This window comes from Electrophorus electricus, chromosome 13 (assembly GCF_041902795.1).
Source record: "Electrophorus electricus isolate QZ-2024a chromosome 13, ASM4190279v1, whole genome shotgun sequence".
In the NCBI taxonomy this organism is placed as follows: Eukaryota; Metazoa; Chordata; class Actinopteri; order Gymnotiformes; family Gymnotidae; genus Electrophorus; species Electrophorus electricus.
Genome location: NC_137509.1, coordinates 18548439 through 18561810, shown reverse-complemented (window position 1 = coordinate 18561810; position 13372 = coordinate 18548439). Strand labels below are relative to the sequence as shown.

Here is a 13372-nt window from a genome sequence, read left to right as displayed (position 1 = left end):
GCATGTCAGCTTGAAAGTAAATTAAAGTGATGCAATAAAAGCTTACAGCACCTGGTATTCCTAGGTAGGGTCCCACCTCAGTACTATCCAGGCCCAAACTTGCTTAGCTTCCAAGGTCAGATGAGATTGGGCGTTCTCAAGCTGGTGTGGCCGTAAGCTTTAAACACTTACTCAAATTTCCTAATCATAGCAAATATGATCAAAGACCAATCTGACAATTTTTTTTATTAATCCCTGCACTTGACATTCTAGAATGGTATCTTGAATGTAAATTAAATGATGCAATAAAAGCTTACAACATCTGGTATACGGAGGAACTAACAGACAGATTTTTGATGAATCACTGCACTTCACATTCAGGCATGTGAGTTGGAGAGTAAATGAAAGTGATGCAAAAAAAAACGTACAGCATCTGCTATTCCCAGGTGCTAACAGATAGTTTAAGTTAATTATTCACTGCACTTCAAATTTGAACATGATAGCTTGAACATAAATTAAAGGGATGCAATACAATCTTACAGCACCTGCTATTCCCTGGTACTAAAATATTTCTATTTAATCTGTACACTTCACATACAAGCTTGTCAGTTGCAGATTAAAGTGATGCAACAAAAACTTACAGCATCTGCTATTCCCAGGTGCTAACAGATAGTTTGAGTTAATTATTCACTGCACTTCAAATTTGAACATGATAGCTTGAAAATAAATTAAAGGGATGCAATACAATCTTACAGCACCTGCTATTCCCTGGTACTAAAATATTTCTATTTAATCTGTACACTTCACATACAAGCTTGTCAGTTGCAGATTAAATTAAAGTGATGCAACAAAAACTTACAGCATCTGCTATTCCCAGGTGCTAACAGATAGTTTTTTTAATTAATCACTGCACTTCACACCCTAGCATGTCATCTTGACAGTAAATTAAAGTGATGCAAGAGAAGCTTACAGCATCTCGTAGTCCATGGTGCTAACAGATATTTTTTTGATGAATAACTGCACTTCACATTCAGGCATGTGAGTTGGAGAGTAAATGAAAGTGATGCAAAAAAAACTTACAGCATCTGCTATTCCCAGGTGCTAACAGATAGTTTTTTTTATTAATCACTGCACTTCACATTTGAGCATGTCAGCTTGAAAGTAAATTAAAGTGATGCAATAAAAGCTTACAGCACCTGGTATTCCTAGGTAGGGTCCCACCTCAGTACTATCCAGGCCCAAACTTGCTTAGCTTCCAAGGTCAGATGAGATTGGGCGTGCTCAAGCTGGTGCGGCCGTAAGATTTAAACACTTACTCAAATTTCCTAATCATAGCAAATATGATCAAAGACCAATGTGACAATTTTTTTTATTAATCCCTGCACTTGACATTCTAGAATGGTATCTTGAATGTAAATTAAATGATGCAATAAAAGCTTACAACATCTGGTATACGGAGGCACTAACAGACAGTTTTTTGATGAATCACTGCACTTCACATTCAGGCACGTGAGTTGGAGAGTAAATGAAAGTGATGCAAAAAAAACTTACAGCATCTGCTATTCCCAGGTGCTAACAGATAGTTTTTTTAATTAATCACTGCACTTCACATTTGAGCATGTCAGCTTGAAAGTAAATTAAAGTGATGCAAAAAAAACTTACAGCATCTGCTATTCCCAGGTGCTAACAGATAGTTTAAGTTAATTATTCACTGCACTTCAAATTTGAACATGATAGCTTGAACATAAATTAAAGGGATGCAATACAATCTTACAGCACCTGCTATTCCCTGGTACTAAAATATTTCTATTTAATCTGTACACTTCACATATAAGCTTGTCAGTTGCAGATTAAAGTAAAGTGATGCAACAAAAACTTACAGCATCTGCTATTCCCAGGTGCTAACAGACAGTTTGAGTTAATTATTCACTGCACTTCAAATTTGAACATGATAGCTTGAAAATAAATTAAAGGGATGCAATACAATCTTACAGCACCTGCTATTCCCTGGTACTAAAATATTTCTATTTAATCTGTACACTTCACATACAAGCTTGTCAGTTGCAGATTAAAGTAAAGTGATGCAACAAAAACTTACAGCATCTGCTATTCCCAGGTGCTAACAGATAGTTTTTTTAATTAATCACTGCATTTCACATCCTAGCATGTCATCTTGACAGTAAATTAAATTGATGCGAGAGAAGCTTACAGCATCTCGTAGTCCAAGTTGCTAACAGATAGTTTTTGATGAATCACTGCACTTCACATTTAGGCACGTGAGTTGGAGAGTAAATGAAAGTGATACAAAAAAAACTTACAGCATCTGCTATTCCCAGGTGCTAACAGATAGTTTTTTTTATTAATCACTGCACTTCACATTTGAGCATGTCAGCTTGAAAGTAAATTAAAGTGATGCAATAAAAGCTTACAGCACCTGGTATTCCTAGGTAGGGTCCCACCTCAGTACTATCCAGGCCCAAACTTGCTTAGCTTCCAAGGTCAGATGAGATTGGGCGTTCTCAAGCTGGTGTGGCCGTAAGCTTTAAACACTTACTCAAATTTCCTAATCATAGCAAATATGATCAAAGACCAATCTGACAATTTTTTTTATTAATCCCTGCACTTGACATTCTAGAATGGTATCTTGAATGTAAATTAAATGATGCAATAAAAGCTTACAACATCTGGTATACGGAGGCACTAACAGAGAGTTTTTTGATGAATCACTGCACTTCACATTCAGGCATGTGAGTTGGAGAGTAAATGAAAGTGATGCAAAAAAAAACGTACAGCATCTGCTATTCCCAGGTGCTAACAGATAGTTTAAGTTAATTATTCACTGCACTTCAAATTTGAACATGATAGCTTGAACATAAATTAAAGGGATGCAATACAATCTTACAGCACCTGCTATTCCCTGGTACTAAAATATTTCTATTTAATCTGTACACTTCACATACAAGCTTGTCAGTTGCAGATTAAAGTAAAGTGATGCAACAAAAACTTACAGCATCTGCTATTCCCAGGTGCTAACAGATAGTTTTTTTAATTAATCACTGCACTTCACATCCTAGCATGTCATCTTGACAGTAAATTAAAGTGATGCAAGAGAAGCTTACAGCATCTCGTAGTCCATGGTGCTAACAGATATTTTTTTGATGAATAACTGCACTTCACATTCAGGCATGTGAGTTGGAGAGTAAATGAAAGTGATGCAAAAAAGACTTACAGCATCTGCTATTCCCAGATGCTAACAGATAGTTTTTTTAATTAATCACTGCACTTCACATTTGAGCATGTCAGCTTGAAAGTAAATTAAAGTGATGCAAGAAAAGCTTACAGCACCTGGTATTCCTAGGTAGGGTCCCACCTCAGTACTATCCAGGCCCAAACTTGCTTAGCTTCCAAGGTCAGATGAGATTGGGCGTTCTCAAGCTGGTGTGGCCGTAACCCTTAAACACTTACTCAAATTGCCTAATCATAGCAAATATGATCAAAGACCAATCTGACAATTTTTTTTATTAATCCCTGCAATTGACATTCTAGAATGTTATGTTGAATGTAAATTAAATGATGCAATAAAAGCTTACAACATCTGGTATACGGAGGCACTAACAGACAGTTTTTTGATGAATCACTGCACTTCACATTCAGGCATGTGAGTTGGAGAGTAAATGAAAGTGATGCAAAAAAAACTTACAGCATCTGCTATTCCCAGGTGCTAACTGATAGTTTTTTTTATTAATCACTGCACTTCACATTTGAGCATGTCAGCTTGAAAGTAAATTAAAGTGATGCAAGAAAAGCTTACAGCACCTGGTATTCCTAGGTAGGGTCCCACCTCAGTACTATCCAGGCCCAAACTTGCTTAGCTTCCAAGGTCAGATGAGATTGGGCGTTCTCAAGCTGGTGTGGCCGTAACCCTTAAACACTTACTCAAATTGCCTAATCATAGCAAATATGATCAAAGACCAATCTGACAATTTTTTTTATTAATCCCTGCAATTGACATTCTAGAATGTTATCTTGAATGTAAATTAAATGATGCAATAAAAGCTTACAACATCTGGTATACGGAGGCACTAACAGACAGTTTTTTGATGAATCACTGCACTTCACATTCAGGCATGTGAGTTGGAGAGTAAATGAAAGTGATGCAAAAAAAACTTACAGCATCTGCTATTCCCAGGTGCTAACTGTTAGTTTTTTTTATTAATCACTGCACTTCACATTTGAGCATGTCAGCTTGAAAGTAAATTAAAGTGATGCAAGAAAAGCTTACAGCACCTGGTATTCCTAGGTAGGGTCCCACCTCAGTACTATCTAGGCCCAAACTTGCTTAGCTTCCAAGGTCAGATGAGATTCGGCGTTCTCAAGCTGGTGTGGCCGTAAGCCTTAAACACTTACTCAAATTGCCTAATCATAGCAAATATGATCAAAGACCAATCTGACAATTTTTTTTATTAATCCCTGCACTTGACATTCTAGAATGTTATCTTGAATGTAAATTAAATGATGCAATAAAAGCTTACAACATCTGGTATACGGAGGCACTAACAGACAGTTTTTTGATGAATCACTGCACTTCACATTCAGGCATGTGTGTTGGAGAGTAAATGAAAGTGATGCAAAAAAAACTTACAGCATCTGCTATTCCCAGGTGCTAACAGATAGTTTTTTTTATTAATCATTGCATTTCACATCCTAGCATGTCATCTTGACAGTAAATTAAATTGATGAGAGAGAAGCTTACAGCATCTCATAGTCCAAGTTGCTAACAGATAGTTTTTGATGAATCACTGCACTTCACATTTAGGCACGTGAGTTGGAGAGTAAATGAAAGTGATGCAAAAAAAACTTACAGCATCTGCTATTCCCAGGTGCTAACAGATAGTTTTTTTTATTAATCACTGCACTTCACATTTGAGCATGTTAGCTTGAAAGTAAATTAAAGTGATGCAATAAAAGCTTACAGCACCTGGTATTCCTAGGGAGGGTCCCACCTCAGTACTATCCAGGCCCAAACTTGCTTAGCTTCCAAGGTCAGATGAGATTGGGCGTTCTCAAGCTGGTGTGGCCATAAGCTTTAAACACTTACTCAAATTTCCTAATCATAGCAAATATGATCAAAGACCAATCTGACAATTTTTTTTATTAATCCCTGCACTTGACATTCTAGAATGGTATCTTGAATGTAAATTAAATGATGCAATAAAAGCTTACAACATCTGGTATACGGAGGCACTAACAGACAGTTTTTTGATGAATCACTGCACTTCACATTCAGGCATGTGAGTTGGAGAGTAAATGAAAGTGATGCAAAAAAAACTTACAGCATCGGCTATTCCCAGGTGCTAACAGATAGTTTTTTTTTAATAATCACTGCACTTCACATTTGAGCATGTCAGCTTGAAAGTAAATTAAAGTGATGCAAGAAGAGCTTCCAGCACCTGGTATTCCTAGGTAGAGTCCCACCTCATTACTATCCAGGCCCAAACTTGCTTAGCTTCCAAGGTCAGATGAGATTGGGCGTTCTCAAGCTGGTGTGGCCGTAAACCTTAAACACTTACTCAAATTGCCTAATCATAGCAAATATGATCAAAGACCAATCTGACAATTTTTTTTATTAATCCCTGCACTTGACATTCTAGAATGTTATCTTGAATGTAAATTAAATGATGCAATAAAAGCTTACAACATCTGGTATACGGAGGCACTAACAGACAGTTTTTTGATGAATCACTGCACTTCACATTCAGGCATGTGAGTTGGAGAGTAAATGAAAGTGATGCAAAAAAAAACGTACAGCATCTGCTATTCCCAGGTGCTAACAGATAGTTTAAGTTAATTATTCACTGCACTTCAAATTTGAACATGATAGCTTGAACATAAATTAAAGGGATGCAATACAATCTTACAGCACCTGCTATTCCCTGGTACTAAAATATTTCTATTTAATCTGTACACTTCACATATAAGCTTGTGAGTTGCAGATTAAAGTAAAGTGATGCAACAAAAACTTACAGCATCTGCTATTCCCAGGTGCTAACAGATAGTTTGAGTTAATTATTCACTGCACTTCAAATTTGAACATGATAGCTTGAAAATAAATTAAAGGGATGCAATACAATCTTACAGCACCTGCTATTCCCTGGTACTAAAATATTTCTATTTAATCTGTACACTTCACATACAAGCTTGTCAGTTGCAGATTAAATTAAAGTGATGCAACAAAAACTTACAGCATCTGCTATTCCCAGGTGCTAACAGATAGTTTTTTTAATTAATCACTGCACTTCACATCCTAGCATGTCATCTTGACAGTAAATTAAAGTGATGCAAGAGAAGCTTACAGCATCTCGTAGTCCATGGTGCTAACAGATATTTTTTTGATGAATAACTGCACTTCACATTCAGGCATGTGAGTTGGAGAGTAATTGAAAGTGATGCAAAAAAAACTTACAGCATCGGCTATTCCCAGGTGCTAACAGATAGTTTTTTTTATTAATCACTGCACTTCACATTTGAGCATGTCAGCTTGACAGTAAATTAAAGTGATGCAAGAAGAGCTTACAGCACCTGGTATTCCTAGGTAGAGTCTCACCTCAGTACTATCCAGGCCCAAACTTGCTTAGCTTCCAAGGTCAGATGAGATTGGGCGTTCTCAAACTGGTGTGGCCGTAAGCCTTAAACACTTACTCAAATTGCCTAATCATAGCAAATATGATCAAAGACCAATCTGACAATTTTTTTTATTAATCCCTGCACTTGACATTCTAGAATGTTATCTTGAATGTAAATTAAATGATGCAATAAAAGCTTACAACATCTGGTATACGGAGGCACTAACAGACAGTTTTTTGATGAATCACTGCACTTCACATTCAGGCATGTGAGTTGGAGAGTAAATGAAAGTGATGCAAAAAAAAACGTACAGCATCTGCTATTCCCAGGTGCTAACAGATAGTTTAAGTTAATTATTCACTGCACTTCAAATTTGAACATGATAGCTTGAACATAAATTAAAGGGATGCAATACAATCTTACAGCACCTGCTATTCCCTGGTACTAAAATATTTCTATTTAATCTGTACACTTCACATACAAGCTTGTCAGTTGCAGATTAAAGTAAAGTGATGCAACAAAAACTTACAGCATCTGCTATTCCCAGGTGCTAACAGATAGTTTTTTTAATTAATCACTGCATTTCACATCCTAGCATGTCATCTTGACAGTAAATTAAATTGATGCGAGAGAAGCTTACAGCATCTCGTAGTCCAAGTTGCTAACAGATAGTTTTTGATGAATCACTGCACTTCACATTTAGGCACGTGAGTTGGAGAGTAAATGAAAGTGATGCAAAAAAAACTTACAGCATCTGCTATTCCCAGGTGCTAACAGATAGTTTTTTTTATTAATCACTGCACTTCACATTTGAGCATATCAGCTTGAAAGTAAATTAAAGTGATGCAATAAAAGCTTACAACACCTGGTATTCCTAAGAAGGGTCCCACCTCAGTACTATCCAGACCCAAACTTGCTTAGCTTCCAAGGTCAGATGAGATTGGGCGTGCTCAAGCTGGTGCGGCCGTAAGATTTAAACACTTACTCAAATTTCCTAATCATAGCAAATATGATCAAAGACCAATCTGACATTTTTTTTTATTAATCCCTGCACTTGACATTCTAGAAAGGTATCTTGAATGTAAATTAAATGATGCAATAAAAGCTTACAACATCTGGTATACGGAGGCACTAACAGACAGTTTTTTGATGAATCACTGCACTTCACATTCAGGCATGTGAGTTGGAGAGTAATTGAAAGTGATGCAAAAAAAACTTACAGCATCGGCTATTCCCAGGTGCTAACAGATAGTTTTTTTTTATTAATCACTGCACTTCACATTTGAGCATGTCAGCAAATTAAAGTGATGCAAGAAGAGCTTACAGCACCTGGTATTCCTAGGTAGAGTCTCACCTCAGTACTATCCAGGCCCAAACTTGCTTAGCTTCCAAGGTCAGATGAGATTGGGCGTTCTCAAGCTGGTGTGGCCGTAAGCCTTAAACACTTACTCAAATTGCCTAATCATAGCAAATATGATCAAAGACCAATCTGACAATTTTTTTTATTAATCCCTGCACTTGACATTCTAGAATGTTATCTTGAATGTAAATTAAATGATGCAATAAAAGCTTACAACATCTGGTATACGGAGGCACTAACAGACAGTTTTTTGATGAATCACTGCACTTCACATTCAGGCATGTGAGTTGGAGAGTAAATGAAAGTGATGCAAAAAAAAACGTACAGCATCTGCTATTCCCAGGTGCTAACAGATAGTTTTTTTTATTAATCATTGCATTTCACATCCTAGCATGTCATCTTGACAGTAAATTAAATTGATGAGAGAGAAGCTTACAGCATCTCATAGTCCAAGTTGCTAACAGATAGTTTTTGATGAATCACTGCACTTCACATTTAGGCACGTGAGTTGGAGAGTAAATGAAAGTGATGCAAAAAAAACTTACAGCATCTGCTATTCCCAGGTGCTAACAGATAGTTTTTTTTATTAATCACTGCACTTCACATTTGAGCATGTTAGCTTGAAAGTAAATTAAAGTGATGCAATAAAAGCTTACAGCACCTGGTATTCCTAGGGAGGGTCCCACCTCAGTACTATCCAGGCCCAAACTTGCTTAGCTTCCAAGGTCGGATGAGATTGGGCGTTCTCAAGCTGGTGTGGCTGTAAGCTTTATAGACTTACTCAAATTTCCTAATCATAGCAAATATGATCAAAGACCAATCTGACAATTTTTTTTATTAATCCCTGCACTTGACATTCTAGAATGGTATCTTGAATGTAAATTAAATGATGCAATAAAAGCTTACAACATCTGGTATACGGAGGCACTAACAGACAGTTTTTTGATGAATCACTGCACTTCACATTCAGGCATGTGAGTTGGAGAGTAAATGAAAGTGATGCAAAAAAAACTTACAGCATCGGCTATTCCCAGGTGCTAACAGATAGTTTTTTTTTAATAATCACTGCACTTCACATTTGAGCATGTCAGCTTGAAAGTAAATTAAAGTGATGCAAGAAGAGCTTCCAGCACCTGGTATTCCTAGGTAGAGTCCCACCTCAGTACTATCCAGGCCCAAACTTGCTTAGCTTCCAATGTCAGATGAGATTGGGCGTTCTCAAGCTGGTGTGGCCGTAAACCTTAAACACTTACTCAAATTGCCTAATCATAGCAAATATGATCAAAGACCAATCTGACAATTTTTTTTATTAATCCCTGCACTTGACATTCTAGAATGTTATCTTGAATGTAAATTAAATGATGCAATAAAAGCTTACAACATCTGGTATACGGAGGCACTAACAGACAGTTTTTTGATGAATCACTGCACTTCACATTCAGGCATGTGAGTTGGAGAGTAAATGAAAGTGATGCAAAAAAAAACGTACAGCATCTGCTATTCCCAGGTGCTAACAGATAGTTTAAGTTAATTATTCACTGCACTTCAAATTTGAACATGATAGCTTGAACATAAATTAAAGGGATGCAATACAATCTTACAGCACCTGCTATTCCCTGGTACTAAAATATTTCTATTTAATCTGTACACTTCACATATAAGCTTGTGAGTTGCAGATTAAAGTAAAGTGATGCAACAAAAACTTACAGCATCTGCTATTCCCAGGTGCTAACAGATAGTTTGAGTTAATTATTCACTGCACTTCAAATTTGAACATGATAGCTTGAAAATAAATTAAAGGGATGCAATACAATCTTACAGCACCTGCTATTCCCTGGTACTAAAATATTTCTATTTAATCTGTACACTTCACATACAAGCTTGTCAGTTGCAGATTAAAGTAAAGTGATGCAACAAAAACTTACAGCATCTGCTATTCCCAGGTGCTAACAGATAGTTTTTTTAATTAATCACTGCATTTCACATCCTAGCATGTCATCTTGACAGTAAATTAAAGTGATTCAAGAGAAGCTTACAGCATCTCGTAGTCCAAGGTGCTAACAGATAGTTTTTGATGAATCACTGCACTTCACATTCAGGCATGTGAGTTGGAGAGTAAATGAAAGTGATGCAAAAAAAACTTACAGCATCTGCTATTCCCAGGTGCTAAAAGATAGTTTTTTTTATTAATCACTGCACTTCACATTTGAGCATGTCAGCTTGAAAGTAAATTAAAGTGATGCAAGAAGATCTTACAGCACCTGGTATTCCTAGGTAGAGTCCCACCTCAGTACTATCCAGGCCCAAACTTGCTTAGCTTCCAAGGTCAGAGGAGATTGGGCGTTCTCAAGCTGGTGTGGCCGTAAGCCTTAAACACTTACTCAAATTGCCTAATCATAGCAAATATGATCAAAGACCAATCTGACAATTTTTTTTATTAATCCCTGCACTTGACATTCTTGAATGTTATCTTGAATGTAAATTAAATGATGCAATAAAAGCTTACAACATCTGGTATACGGAGGCACTAACAGACAGTTTTTTGATGAATCACTGCACTTCACATTCAGGCATGTGAGTTGGAGAGTAAATGAAAGTGATGCAAAAAAAACGTACAGCATCTGCTATTCCCAGGTGCTAACAGATAGTTTGAGTTAATTATTCACTGCACTTCAAATTTGAACATGATAGCTTGAACATAAATTAAAGGGATGCAATACAATCTTACAGCACCTGCTATTCCCTGGTACTAAAATATTTCTATTTAATCTGTACACTTCACATACAAGCTTGTCAGTTGCAGATTAAAGTAAAGTGATGCAACAAAAACTTACAGCATCTGCTATTCCCAGGTGCTAACGGATAGTTTTTTTTAATTAATCACTGCATTTCACATCCTAGCATGTCATCTTGACAGTAAATTAAAGTGATGCAAGAGAAGCTTACAGCATCTCGTAGTCCAAGGTGCTAACAGATAGATTTTTGAGGAATCACTGCACTTCACATTCAAGCATGTGAGTTGGAGAGTAAATGAAAGTGATGCAAAAAAAACTTATAGCATCTGCTATTCCCAGGTGCTAACAGATAGTTTTTTTTATTAATCACTGCACTTCACATTTGAGCATGTCAGCTTGAAAGTAAATTAAAGTGATGCAAGAAAAGCTTACAGCACCTGGTATTCCTAGGTAGGGTCCCAGCTCAGTACTATCCAGGCCCAAACCTGCTTAGCTTCCAAGGTCAGATGAGATTAGGCGTTCTCAAGCTGGTGTGGCCGTAAGCCTTAAACACTTACTCAAATTGCCTAATCATAGCAAATATGATCAAAGACCAATCTGACAATTTTTTTTATTAATCCCTGCACTTGACATTCTAGAATGTTATCTTGAATGTAAATTAAATGATGCAATAAAAGCTTACAACATCTGGTATACGGAGTCGCTAACAGACAGTTTTTTGATGAATCACTGCACTTCACATTCAGGCATGTGAGTTGGAGAGTAAATGAAAGTGATGCAAAAAAAACTTACAGCATCGGCTATTCCCAGGTGCTAACAGATAGTTTTTTTTATTAATCACTGCACTTCACATTTGAGCATGTCAGCTTGAAAGTAAATTAAAGTGATGCAAGAAAAGCTTACATCACCTGGTATTCCTAGGTAGGGTCCCACCTCAGTACTATACAGGCCCAAACTTGCTTAGTTTCCAAAGTCAGATGAGATTGGGCGTTCTCAAGCTGGTGTGGCCGTAAGCCTTAAACACTTACTCAAATTGCCTAATCATAGCAAATATGATCAAAGACCAATCTGACAATTTTTTTTATTAATCCCTGCACTTGACATTCTTGAATGTTATCTTGAATGTAAATTAAATGATGCAATAAAAGCTTACAACATCTGGTATACGGAGGCACTAACAGACAGTTTTTTGATGAATCACTGCACTTCACATTCAGGCATGTGAGTTGGAGAGTAAATGAAAGTGATGCAAAAAAAACGTACAGCATCTGCTATTCCCAGGTGCTAACAGATAGTTTGAGTTAATTATTCACTGCACTTCAAATTTGAACATGATAGCTTGAACATAAATTAAAGGGATGCAATACAATCTTACAGCACCTGCTATTCCCTGGTACTAAAATATTTCTATTTAATCTGTACACTTCACATACAAGCTTGTCAGTTGCAGATTAAAGTAAAGTGATGCAACAAAAACTTACAGCATCTGCTATTCCCAGGTGCTAACAGATAGTTTTTTTTAATTAATCACTGCATTTCACATCCTAGCATGTCATCTTGACAGTAAATTAAAGTGATGCAAGAGAAGCTTACAGCATCTCGTAGTCCAAGGTGCTAACAGATAGTTTTTGATGAATCACTGCACTTCACATTCAGGCATGTGATTTGGAGAGTAAATGAAAGTGATGCAAAAAAAACTTACAGCATCTGCTATTCCCAGGTGCTAACAGATAGGTTTTTTTATTAATCACTGCACTTCACATTTGAGCATGTCAGCTTGAAAGTAAATTAAAGTGATGCAAGAGAAGCTTACAGCACCTGGTATTCCTAGGTAGGGTCCCACCTCAGTACTATCCAGGCCCAAACCTGCTTAGCTTCCAAGGTCAGATGAGATTAGGCTTTCTCAAGCTGGTGTGGCCGTAAGCCTTAAACACTTACTCAAATTGCCTAATCATAGCAAATATGATCAAAGACCAATCTGACAATTTTTTTTATTAATCCCTGCACTTGACATTCTAGAATGTTATCTTGAAAGTAAATTAAATGATGCAATAAAAGCTTACAACATCTGGTATACGGAGGCGCTAACAGACAGTTTTTTGATGAATCACTGCACTTCACATTCAGGCATGTGAGTTGGAGAGTAAATGAAAGTGATGCAAAAAAAACTTACAGCATCGGCTATTCCCAGGTGCTAACAGATAGTTTTTTTTATTAATCACTGCACTTCACATTTGAGCATGTCAGCTTGAAAGTAAATTAAAGTGATGCAAGAAAAGCTTACAGCACCTGGTATTCCTAAGTAGGGTCCCACCTCAGTACTATCCAGGCCCAAACCTGCTTAGCTTTCAAGGTCAGATGAGATTGGGCGTTCTCAAGCTGGTGTGGCCGTAAGCCTTAAACACGTACTCAAATTGCCTAATCATAGCAAATATGATCAAAGACCAATCTGACAATTTTTTTTATTAATCCCTGCACTTGACATTCTAGAATGTTATCTTGAATGTAAATTAAATGATGCAATAAAAGCTTACAACATCTCGTATACGGAGGCACTAACAGACAGTTTTTTGATGAATCACTGCACTTCACATTCAGGCATGTGAGTTGGAGAGTAAATGAAAGTGATGCAAAAAAAACGTACAGCATCTGCTATTCCCAGGTGCTAACAGAT

At 36.9% G+C, this 13372-nt stretch overlaps 3 non-coding genes and 15 pseudogenes across 3 annotated transcripts; all 18 read right to left on the bottom strand.

Moving 5' to 3' along the window:
• Nucleotides 1-39: 39 nt before the first annotated feature.
• LOC145647525 (5S ribosomal RNA) lies at nt 40-158 on the bottom strand. The gene has a single exon (XR_014116347.1). It is a non-coding gene; the product is annotated as a 5S ribosomal RNA (ribosomal RNA).
• A 1005-nt stretch (nt 159-1163) lies between these two features.
• Nucleotides 1164-1282, bottom strand: LOC145649696 (5S ribosomal RNA; annotated as a pseudogene).
• A 1119-nt stretch (nt 1283-2401) lies between these two features.
• On the bottom strand, nt 2402-2520 carry LOC145647514 (5S ribosomal RNA). The gene has a single exon (XR_014116344.1). It is a non-coding gene; the product is annotated as a 5S ribosomal RNA (ribosomal RNA).
• Nucleotides 2521-3312: 792 nt separating this feature from the next.
• Nucleotides 3313-3431, bottom strand: LOC145648283 (5S ribosomal RNA; annotated as a pseudogene).
• Nucleotides 3432-3783: 352 nt separating this feature from the next.
• On the bottom strand, nt 3784-3902 carry LOC145648282 (5S ribosomal RNA; annotated as a pseudogene).
• Nucleotides 3903-4254: 352 nt separating this feature from the next.
• LOC145650307 (5S ribosomal RNA) lies at nt 4255-4373 on the bottom strand (annotated as a pseudogene).
• A 572-nt stretch (nt 4374-4945) lies between these two features.
• LOC145647279 (5S ribosomal RNA) lies at nt 4946-5064 on the bottom strand (annotated as a pseudogene).
• A 353-nt stretch (nt 5065-5417) lies between these two features.
• Nucleotides 5418-5536, bottom strand: LOC145650830 (5S ribosomal RNA; annotated as a pseudogene).
• A 1010-nt stretch (nt 5537-6546) lies between these two features.
• On the bottom strand, nt 6547-6665 carry LOC145649575 (5S ribosomal RNA; annotated as a pseudogene).
• Nucleotides 6666-7456: 791 nt separating this feature from the next.
• On the bottom strand, nt 7457-7575 carry LOC145643969 (5S ribosomal RNA; annotated as a pseudogene).
• Nucleotides 7576-7920: 345 nt separating this feature from the next.
• Nucleotides 7921-8039, bottom strand: LOC145648669 (5S ribosomal RNA; annotated as a pseudogene).
• Nucleotides 8040-8612: 573 nt separating this feature from the next.
• LOC145647479 (5S ribosomal RNA) lies at nt 8613-8731 on the bottom strand. The gene has a single exon (XR_014116340.1). It is a non-coding gene; the product is annotated as a 5S ribosomal RNA (ribosomal RNA).
• A 353-nt stretch (nt 8732-9084) lies between these two features.
• Nucleotides 9085-9203, bottom strand: LOC145650663 (5S ribosomal RNA; annotated as a pseudogene).
• Nucleotides 9204-10212: 1009 nt separating this feature from the next.
• Nucleotides 10213-10331, bottom strand: LOC145649660 (5S ribosomal RNA; annotated as a pseudogene).
• Nucleotides 10332-11123: 792 nt separating this feature from the next.
• Nucleotides 11124-11242, bottom strand: LOC145649015 (5S ribosomal RNA; annotated as a pseudogene).
• Nucleotides 11243-11594: 352 nt separating this feature from the next.
• On the bottom strand, nt 11595-11713 carry LOC145644577 (5S ribosomal RNA; annotated as a pseudogene).
• A 791-nt stretch (nt 11714-12504) lies between these two features.
• LOC145650103 (5S ribosomal RNA) lies at nt 12505-12623 on the bottom strand (annotated as a pseudogene).
• A 352-nt stretch (nt 12624-12975) lies between these two features.
• LOC145649056 (5S ribosomal RNA) lies at nt 12976-13094 on the bottom strand (annotated as a pseudogene).
• Between the last annotated feature and the right edge of the window lie 278 nt (nt 13095-13372).